Raw genomic sequence first — 11396 nt, forward strand, 5'->3', positions numbered from 1 at the left:
ATAATAATTAAAATAATAAAATAATTATAATACTAATCAAAATAATAATAATAATTAAAATAATAATGATAATTAAAATTATAATAATAAATAATAATAATAATATATAATAATAATAATAAATAACAAATAGTAATATTATTAATAATATTAAATAATAATGATAATTATTATTATTATTATTATTTAATAATAATAATAATAAAATAATAATAATAATAATAATAATAATAATAATAATAATAATAATAATAATAATAATAATAATAATAATAATAATAATAATAATAATAATAATAATAAAATATAATAATAATAATAAAATAATAATAATAATATAATAATAATAATAATAATAATAATAATAATATGGTAGAGGGATATGGGGTAATCCCAAACCTTGGGGGTGGTGGAGGATCAATCTAAGGGAAAGGAGAGTAATCATAATAAGAAAAAGAGGTAAAGGATTTGAAAAAACACACTAACTAAACACTCAGAAAGGGAAACAAAGAACTCAATTTCCTTTCTCTTTCTTAAAACTCTCAAACCAAACGCCCCCTTATAATTCAAGTCCTTAATAGGTAGTTAACTCTAATCTAATCTAAGCCGAAAAAACCCTAGTTTTCTCTCTCCTCCCATATCTACATCCATGGCTGCCAGATAATTTCATCACGATATGCTCGAATTTTCAGTTGAATTGAATTGAATCTCAGGTGAAAATTTTAGTCATTTGAATAGATTTTCGGTAAATAAATTGTATTAAAATTTTGGACGAAGATTTTCAGTCCTTTTGATTTGTTTTCTTCTAGTTAATATTTTTTCTTCCAATTTGAGAGAAAATCTGATTATCGGTTTTATCTTCCTATTTTGTAGCTGCGATTGTCTTTGAATTCGAATTTGTTCTTTGTTCCATTATAATTGTATGTGAATCTACTTGCTCTATTCTGCTTGTTGTCTTTCAAATCTGCTTGTTTACGTTCATTGTGCTTGATTTGAGTGTGAATCTGCTTGTTTTAATTTGCTTGTTTTCTTTCAAATTTGATTGTGTGAATCTGATGTTCTAATTTGCTTGTTTTCTTTCAAATCTGATTATGTGAATCTGCTTTTGGTTCTTGACTTTCATGGATTTTTGCCCCAAAATAAGTTTACAACGTCAATGACAATCCTGTATCTATCCTACTTCAAGGGTTGTGGTGGTCAAGATGTACAATGCCTGATGACTAACCAATCCAGACTAGTAGATACAAAGCTAAAATTTTAAGAAAAAGATTCGATAAGGTTTCTGATCTGCTATGATGTCACATGTTGAGCTCCTATAGTGCTTTTCGACTATGTCTGGTTTCAAGATCAGCAGTTCTGAAGATGAACTTTCTCGTTTTTGTTATTGATCTGGCAAGAGTAGTGAAAATGAGTTCTTCTTGAATAGATGAATTTGACAAGAAAACCAATGGCCCATGTAACTAATGCGATAACAATACATATGAACTTTTGGGGAAAGTCTGCTGCTTTTGTACAAATTATTGTCTTGTGGTTTATGATGATAATATGTGAGATTAGTGCTTATCAATCCCTATTGCATTTGATGTTTGCTAGTGCAACATTTGTAGATGATAGATAGATGTTTTCATAACCAAGTGGCCTAAGTTTGATTTTGGTCATCGGTAAGAATGCGTGACGTGTTTGTGATATTGTGGTTCATACTTTGTAGCCTTTAGCTCTAGAGAGTGTAGTTTTTTGGGTGTCTTTCTCTGTGTGACCATAAACAAAAAATTGATATGTTGTGGCGCGTGTGGATGACCATGACTTGTGTATAATTCATTACTTACTCATATTAGAGAATCAATGCTGAAACTTTTGGTATACAGGCCATCTGTGCCTTGCAATCTAATTGATTGGTCGGTCCCTTCGCCAGATTTACTCAACCCTCCGCCATCGGTGGGTCTTTGCTCCGATTTAGCCCGGGCAACAACTCTTCTCTCCCTGGGTGGATAAGGCTGGTGAGAGAAGCTGTGAAAAAAGGAGGTGAAGATTCGTCCGTTGCAAAGAAGCGAACGTCTGCCCAGATCGATGTCGCCGACATCGACTCCGACCGCCGCCGCTGGTGGCTCAGCAACCGAAACAAGGAGACCATATGGCCAGATCTGAAGCGATTTGGAGCCAAAGCGATTGAGCGGCCTCCTCCACCGCTGTGGGGCTGCTGTTTTAGAACTAGTTTTTTTTTTCTTTTTTCTTGTAATTTAGTTATCTAGTAGTCTCTCCCTGAGATAGGGATTCTACTAGTTTTAGGTTTCTGGTGGATATTTCCCTGAGATAGGGATCCACTAGTACCTCATGTACCTCCAAAAAAAAAAAAAATCAGGTCCATCATGTTTCTAGTTGACTATATATATCTTAAACATTATCTTTTTAATTGTGTTTACTAAAAATAATTTAATTGACTATAATTTTTGCATAAATCTAGCTTGTATCTAATAAATGCTTGTATTATGCTATGAATTTTTTCCCCGGTAATGGCACACCTTCAACGGTCTCCTAGGTAATTTTTGTTTTTTTGGTTTGCTATGAAGAGACGTAGCATAAGAAGAGTGATCGTTATGATAATAATCATGTTGACTTATATTTTAAGGAGACGAGTACGAAGGATGTTGAGGGAATCTAGTACATATAATCCAATTCATAGACTAGCACATTTAGATGGCATGATAGTTCGAAGTGCTATCACTTGCATTGAACAACTTAGGATGGATCGTCACACATTTAACATCCTTTGTTCATTGGTTCGTGAAATTGGAGGGTTAAGAGATACTAAGAATATGGTAGTGGAGGAAATGATGGTTTTGTTCTTGCATATCCTTGCATTTGAGGAGAAAAATAGAGAGATTAAATATGATTTTCAGAGATTGGGAGAAACAATTAGTAGGCATTTTCATGATGTTTTAAGAGCAGTACTTAAACTTTCGAGAGTTTTACTTAAGAAACCCCAGCCGATTCCTTAGGATAGTACTGATGAAAGGTGGAAGTGGTTTAAGGTAACAATATGCCGTTTTTTCCATTTATTAAAAGGGTTAGTTCTTTACATGTAAATTTAATAACCAATACTTATTTTTTTTAGAATTGCATTGGCGCTTTAGATGAAACTTTAATTCATGTGACTGTCTCTACTGATTACAAATCAAGATACACGTCAATAAAAAATACTATTTCTACCGATGTTTTAGGTGCCTGTGCACTAGGTGCATGTGCACCAAATATGCAATTTATATATGTGTTAGCTGGTTCGGAAGGTTCGGCGGCCGATAAAAGAGTACTTCGAATGCTTTAGAGAGAGATAATGGGTTGAAAGTTCCTAGGGGTGAGATGTCAAAATTTTAGTGTATGAATTGAAGTTTACATAAAAGTAGATTATTATTGGTTGAAAGTTTCTACTCTCCCTCTATCTCTAGATAATACTTGTTCTCTCTCGTAAACTCAAGCAACTTAGTGATTTGGCAGAAAATCAATTCTCCACGTAAAACTTGTTGTGTTCTTCCTTTTATTTCTTGCAACTTTATTTCGTGCAACTTGTTGCTATTCAGCAAGTTAATTATCAATCCCCTCTCCAAGCAAATTAGCCTTAGTGTGAAATTTTCCCTAAACAAATACTACTCGATAAGACGTAAGGAGGAGTTATACCCTGCACCCCAGAGGCACCCGGGATTTGAGATGCTTCCCCATTCTTCTTCGCTTGGGCGTTAGCCTCCTGCTCCATTGCGATGCGGCGGTCAAAACTCAGCTTCAACTGCCCCCAGTCCAGAGAAGCATGGGACTCGGTTAGAATAGCCTGAAGATGTTACTTAGTCTCCCGAGCCGCTAGACGGTAGGAAGCAGAAGCCATCTTACCCAAGTAGTTTAACCCCTCTGGAATGGTCTTCCAGTGCTCCATCTACTCGCCTGGACATTCTGAAGTTGAGCCTCGACCCTCTAAAACTTATGACGGGAAGACTTGTGCTTCTTCACCACCTCATCTAACTTGGTCTGAAGCTCTAAATCCTATAAATACGTATTTTAGATCGATACATATATGCTTTTTATTTCCAATTTCAATCATAAAGCTTATGAGCCACAACTTTTAGTAAATAATCATGTCGATAAAATATCCACAACAATATCACTATAATAGAGATGCTTCTTGGTGGGAGTATAAACCTAATGCAAGGGCCAAATGGTATTGGAGGAAGATTTTTTCTGTAAAGGAACAATTAAACAAGTAATGACACAACAAGAATTGAACAAGCAGAGCAGTTACTCTATGAAGAATGTATATAAGAAATTGATTGAAGACCATTTAAAAGTGAATTGGGACTTTGCTGTCTGGAATACGCTTAATTTGCCAAAGCACATGTTTATCATTTGGTTAGCTGTGCAACAGAGAAACTACAGACTACAGCTAAATTAGCTAGACTTGGAATTAACAGCTCTGCACGATGTCTGATTTTTGTGCCACGGAACCAGAGGAGCATCAACATCTTTTCTTTCAGTGCCAATTCAGTATTAGTTGTTTAACCAACATCAAGCAATGGTTACAAATTTCATCTTCTGCAATAGATCTACATCAGCTACTTAAATGGAATCAGCACGACAGGAAATCTAAGTTCAGGAGGAATGTGTATATGGCAGGCGCATCAGCCTTGGTATATTGTATATGGCAGGCAAGAAACGAAGTATATTGAGATCAGTGTGCACCTAACATCAGTATAGTTTGGAACCAAATTAAAAATGTTGTTAGAGCTAAAGTCTTGGTTATAATGCATAGGAAAATCTCTAGGGCGGATTATCTATGGTTTACTAGATTAAATAATTGTTAAGAGGTTATGTAATTTTGCTTGTGTAAAATCTGGTGACTAAATTGTTACTAGCCTTGAGGTTGAGAGGGTCCAACCTAGTTGTTTGCTTCAATTCCCTCTTGATTAGTTTAGTTTGTAATGGTTGTTTTGGAATACAAAATTACTTGCTTAGCAAAAAAAAAAAAAAAACATATTTGGATTTTTTTTTTTTTTTTTTTTTGACATCGAGAAAATTTGCATTAATTAAAATTGAAAGTACAACCTAATACTAGTACAACTAAAAAGAAGACAAAGCCAAGGAAACTAGAAGAGTTTCATTTGCTATTACAGACTCGATGAAATAAAAACAAACTATTACATATTCAGACCAACTTAGACTAATCTTGAACGATGGTAAGAGGATTTGGGTCAAAGGTCTTGATGCAACAGACCTAGAATGAGAGGAAACCTGTTGAAGGACAATACCAAAACGATCTTCAAAAGTAGATTGCTGCAACTCAACTAGTAGCTCCCAACGTCTACTAGCCACACAATCCCAAGGTTCTTGAACATAAACACCTTCCTGGGATTCTACTGATGAAAGTAACCAAGAAATCACCTCCTTTGGTGAATTCTGACCCTTATACAAGGGTAACCAGAGTTTAGTCTCGCAAGACTTAAACTCGAAATGCGTGGAGGACATAACTTGCTCCAAATTAAATTGGAGGGCCTCCCACAAGATGCATTTGTTATGTGTGATTACTCCAAAGGTCATCACTAGAAATTTGGGTGACTTATGTTGAAACAAAACACCCAATCGACGGATCCAAAGACCTGTCATTGCAATCTCAACCCTAGAAGATCTAACCACAACAGGAATTAAAGGAACATCACCTCTCATCTTACCCAATACTTCACCCCCTATAGATGCATAACTAAACCTGTATAACCCTAAATTAAAACGGAAAGAAAGAACATAAACAAGATACCCAAAAGAGGACAACAACAAAGACATAATGCCACACCAAAACCAGCACCATAGAAACGGCAAAAACTGCATGATATCTTCAGGGGCCATCGATGGAGTCCTGAATGAACCAACAAACTGACAACTAACACTAGAGGGGGACGGGGAAGGGAACACTAACACTAATTCTCAAAACAGAGCAGGGGAACGGGGAGGGGAACCTAAACTAACCACTTTTGAAAACTGAACGGGGGAGCGGGGAAGGGGAAACTTAATCCTAACTGCAATCTCAGAACTAGGGGGAATGGGGAGGGGGAACTGACCCTAAAACTATGATACTTAGGGAGGACTCACGGCCTAGAGGGAACCTTGGTGGGCAACTTGACGTGGAGAAAGGAAATTTAACTCGACACAGTGACGGGAAAGCTTTGACGAGAAAGCGGGAGAGGGAGGGGAACGGCGACGGGGAACACGGTGGAGGCCACAAACTGAGACGAAAGAGGGGAGACGGACTGACCCGAACGGACGACGGGGGAACCAGCGAATGGAAAACAACACTCTGAAAACCTTTAAACTAAAACCTAAAAAACTAACAGTTGGAAGAGGGTTGAAGCAGGCTCGCCGGCGGCTAAGAGAGCGGCGCGCGCTCAGCCAGCCACCAGCGAGCCGGCTCGAGGCGGCGTGAAGAGGAAGTTTTTTGTTGGGTTAGGGTTTCGGGTATTCTGGAGAGAGAAGAAAGTACTATTTTTGATATTGTCGCATTTATCCATATTTGGATTTATACAAACCTAAATAGTTGTATCACCTTAAAGGAATAATTCAGTATAAGGAATTTTGTAGTCTTTTTTTTTCCCCCAATGATGCATACGTTTTAGTGTTCATATTTTTTATATGGGGGTGCAAAGATATAATAAACATTATTTTTCCTTATTCACAAGCTTTATATAATTAGCTATTAATACATTAACTATGAATGGGGGAGCTTCTCCCCTACATTATCTCAGTTCAACTAATAACCTCGAGCCACATTCTACTTCCTCCACCAAATTTCTATTATGCCTGATAATTAACACATTCTACTTCATCCACCAAATTTCTATTATAAATTTCTATTATGCCTGACAATCAACACATTCTTTCTCACATAGATAACAAACAAACATAATACTATATTTCTTTTTATTTTATAAGTAACAATGTAGAGAATAATTTCAAACTATCTCAAGTGAAATTCATATAGAGTAACAATGGCACCATTCAACTATATTTCACAAATAAAATAATATTTAAAATCTGAATTTCATATAGTGTAACAATGGCACCAACATCAACAAATAAATTAAAGATATCAATTAAGGATATCTTTAACTTTTCAAATTGAAGACTGAATTCTCATTATCATTATAGTCCATTATAAAAGTGAAGGATTACAAAAAAAAAGCCATGAAGGAGAGGATCGAAAGAAGTTTGAACTCAAAAGCCAAATATAAGAACAAATTTGTAAAATTCAACGAATTAAAGGAGTAGAATTTCAAATTACCTAACCAGGCGAAGTGAATTAATGCAATTGAAGGAAATTTGAGAAAATTTTGGTCACCAAAAAGTACTACTTTCTCCGTAACAAAAAAACACAACAATTTCCATTTTTGATTGCAACACAAAAAAGCACAGTTGAAAACTTTCTATTTTAGGTATTTTCTGCCATAATTACAAAAATACCATTACTTAATTACATAATAATCTAATTAAAAGATCCTAAATTATGATTATAATTTAACCACAAATTAATGAAAGTTAATAATTTCCACCAATTCCTCACCCAATTACTCCAAATTCAACCTATATTCATTTATCGCCACCCATGACCACATTTAATCCAAAATCATCCACCGCGTTTGACCCTAATCAACACCACCACAAAACCCTAAACACCACCACCAAAATCCTAACTATCGCAAAACCTCGCAATGAACCATTAGAAGCATTGTATTTCGTGGATTGGGTGTATAACTACTTGGGGGGTTAGGGGTCGATGTTTGATTTAGAATTCTAGGGTTGGGGGTTTATTGTTAGGGTTTCGAAGGTGGTGGTGGGCGAATCGTGGCTGCTGCGATTTGCTTGAGTTCGAAGGTGGTGGTGGGTGAATCGTGGCTGCTGCGATTTGCTTGAGTTCGAAGGTGGTACTTGCAATTTACTTGGGTTAGCGAGATTTGGGGTGTTTTTTAGGGTTTCGATTTCCTTGGGTTCCATTTCAAAGGGGTTTTTCTTTCAACATTTGCTTGGCTTCGATTATTGCAGTTTTTCCGGTTTGATTTTCTTGATTATTTTTCTAGGTTATTGTGGTTAATTTTTTTGAGCTCTTCTTTGCGATAATTGCGGTTCAATTTTATGCGTTCGATTGTTGCAGTTTCTTGATTTGATTTTATGGTTGTTGTGGTTGTAGCCGCAATTGCAAATGTGGTTGTTGTGGTGGTAGCCGCAATTGCAAATGTGGTTGTTGTGCTGGTCAATGTCGCAGTGGTGAAGGTGGTGATTCTGGTGGCAGTGGTGAAGGTGGTGTAGTGGTGGTCGTGGTGGAAATAGTGAAGGTTGTCTGATGGTGCCAGTGGTGGTTGGTTCAGTGGCCAGTTTTACCTCATTTTCTCTCTCCTCGCAAGGCTAATCATACCCCTAATACTCTAGTCATACCTAACACTGTATTAAGAAAAACTCCCTAGGAGCTTGTGCCTTCCATAATTGTTGCAATTAATGTGTTACAGAGCAAGTAAATTTTTTTTTTGTTTTTTACTTTTTCCACCAAAAAGTGCTTTTTTTCACTTCGCCTCCTATTTTATACTTTCTCCGTTTCAAAATATATTTGACTTTTGCATTATTCTCACTATCTCGTTATTGTGTTTTATGATTTTTACGTAAGAAAAAATATAGTCATGTGCGATCTTGTTAAATTCTTCTCGATATATATATACTTTCAGAATATCGACTTTATAATAATTTTTACATGTATGAAATTAGAGATATTGATAGACAGTTCTGGATTGACAATCGTACCCAGAGAAGTGTGCCAAGTATTGTTTAATAAAGGAAGTAATAAATGGGTAAAAAAGTACCCTTCAAAAAGTTTGGAAGTAACATTGCCTAAAATCTTGTGCAAAACACATGTAGCAATTTAAAAGAAACGAATGGAGTATTATGTTGTCCCAGATTCTTTCATGCACTAGCTAGATGCTCCGATAATTACGAGTTTGGTAGGCTGGCTACTATTTTTAGATCTACACACCATTAGCCATGAAGAGGCGTGTGAGATGCCAAAATGACATTTCATACAAAAAGAAAAAAAAATTGGTACCAAAATTATGTCAAAGTGGTACCAAAATAAAATTATAGTACCAATATGTAACCTTGGTATATCAAACTGAAAGTTGGTACCAAAATAGAGTTGGTACCAAAGTACTCTATTTTGGTACCACTTTGACTTCCCTTTTGTACCAAAAAAATTGTCTTTTGTGTGAGATGCCATTTTGGGATCTCAGACACCAATACTTTCTCGCCATGAGTAACCTACGATAGGCTTATAAGTACTTTATCCGTTTTTTAATAAATATATCATTTTTACTTTTTGATTGTATAATTATTGATTTTGCCATTTTTAATTACAATCAATGATACCATTTTAATTGTTATTGTTTTGATCAATATATATATTGCAAAATATTTTTTTAAAAAGTAATTTTTTATAGTACCAATTTAAAGAAATTAATGGTCAAAATTATTTTATCAAGTGAGTCTAGTCAATATAATGTATATGCTATATGGAGCTTTCTTTTTCCGCTTATATGTTTTAAAAATATGAAAGGGTAGATATTCACTTTCGCTTCCTAATATTTGAGGAGTCAGTCACGAGCTATAACCTTGTCTAATTCGAATGAATCTTATTTGAATCAACTCCAATCATGCAAAATAAAGAAATCTACCTCAAGGATGTGACCCAAGAACTTACCCCCAAGTCTCATGTCAAAAAAAAAAAAAACTCTTTAGAGAAATAAAGTAGTGAGATGGTGGGGGATGCTTTGAAATAATGGTAAACTTTAGGCACATGACTTATGTAGATGTTGTTCCGTATTTCTATCGAGATGGTTTATGATATTGATTGAAATCTTTACCACTATTAGGGGGTATTTTTGTAGTTTCATGTTATTGGCCTTCTAACTTCTAAGGATACAAGCTTAATTATTTAAAGATTGATTTTTGGTAAGCCTACGTTTGTTTGTATGTTTTCACTCATTATTAGTAAAAGTTAAATTATTTCTAGCCGTTTGATATTAAATTTATCAAATTCGATGTATTAGAAGATTAGATATGGAGTAGTATTATTCAGATAAAAACAATGGGAAACTGATTTAGAGTCATAGACATTTAGTGTTTTGAGCACAAAGCATTGGATCTTGTGAAAAATATCAATTGTCGTACAACTTTAACTTTATAGTAGTGACTAGTGAGTAGACATAGTATGCAGAAGATTAGATATGGAGTAGTATTATTCAGATAAAAAGAATGGGTGATCAATAATTTAGTGTTTGAGCACAAAAGCGTTGAATATTGTCCTCGATCGTCATGAAGTTTGTAATGTTGATTCAACTTGAGTACTTGACTAGTTGACTATACTGTATCGATTTTATCTTGAATAGCACAGTCTCAATAGATCTGGAAAATTTAGCTTTTTAGTCATTTATTCAATTACTCCAATACTATAATATACCCCAATAATTTTTCTTAAAAATTTTAAAATTAATTAGTTGAAGTTACTTTTTTTTTTTTTTGAATAGTAAAATTAATTCATTAATTAAAAGTCATACGACATCTACATAAGCAATCGAATCAAACAAATACATAAGTTGAATCAAACAAAAATTTCCTTCATAAAAACTACGATCGTCAAACAAATCTTGCAATGTGGAACATCTCCTGCTTATATCGCTGGAAAATACAGCCTTGTTGGAGAGACAATCTAACGATCCCTTGTAGTCGTGAGGATGATTTTCGTCGGATTCATCTGACCGTATTCGAAAAATTGATAACCTTTGTGATCCCGCATAATTCTTCACCAACAAAATAATTTCACGGCAATCCATTAGATCTAGTATCCCGGATTGTAACCTATAGAAATTCCCCCTCTAAAAGAGGAGAAAAACCCTGTCTTTCGAAGGAGGTCAAAAACCTTGTCTTTCGAAGGAGATCGAAAAACCTTTTCTTACGAAGGAGATCGAAAACCCTGTCTTTCGAGGGAGCAATCGTTATTGGAAACCTAAAAACAAATAAAAAAGCAAAAGTGAGGGCTTTCCAACGGTAAAAACCGATGGAAGCCCCTTTAAAAATCAACAATGGAGCTAGGGTTTTTGAAAGTAGAGGGGAGAGAGGAGAGAGGTGAGTAGTTGAAGTTACTTAAAAATAAGAACACGGAGAATGGTTCCATCCATAAGTTTCATATTTAACTCTTTCAAAATCGGATATCGTATCACCATTAGAAGGCTATTCTTTGACAATCATTGGATTATTGACAGTACTATATTGGTTGATTCTTGACAAAATTGCTTTTTGTCTCGAAACACGAAAGTCTATGGGACTTGTCC

General features: G+C 35.0%; 1 long non-coding RNA gene across 2 annotated transcripts; it reads left to right on the forward strand.

Annotated features, from left to right (window-relative positions):
- Positions 1–501: 501 nt before the first annotated feature.
- LOC125496996 (uncharacterized) lies at positions 502–2410 on the forward strand. 2 transcript variants are annotated; one of them, XR_007273491.2, is made up of 2 exons: positions 502–713; positions 1866–2410. It is a non-coding gene; the product is annotated as an uncharacterized LOC125496996 (long non-coding RNA). The 2 variants fall into 2 exon arrangements; XR_008969078.1 differs by having other exon boundaries at positions 1913–2410.
- The last annotated feature ends 8986 nt before the right edge of the window (positions 2411–11396 follow it).

The sequence above is a fragment of the Beta vulgaris genome, chromosome 4 (genome assembly GCF_026745355.1).
Source record: "Beta vulgaris subsp. vulgaris cultivar EL10 chromosome 4, EL10.2, whole genome shotgun sequence".
NCBI lineage: Eukaryota > Viridiplantae > Streptophyta > Magnoliopsida > Caryophyllales > Amaranthaceae > Beta > Beta vulgaris.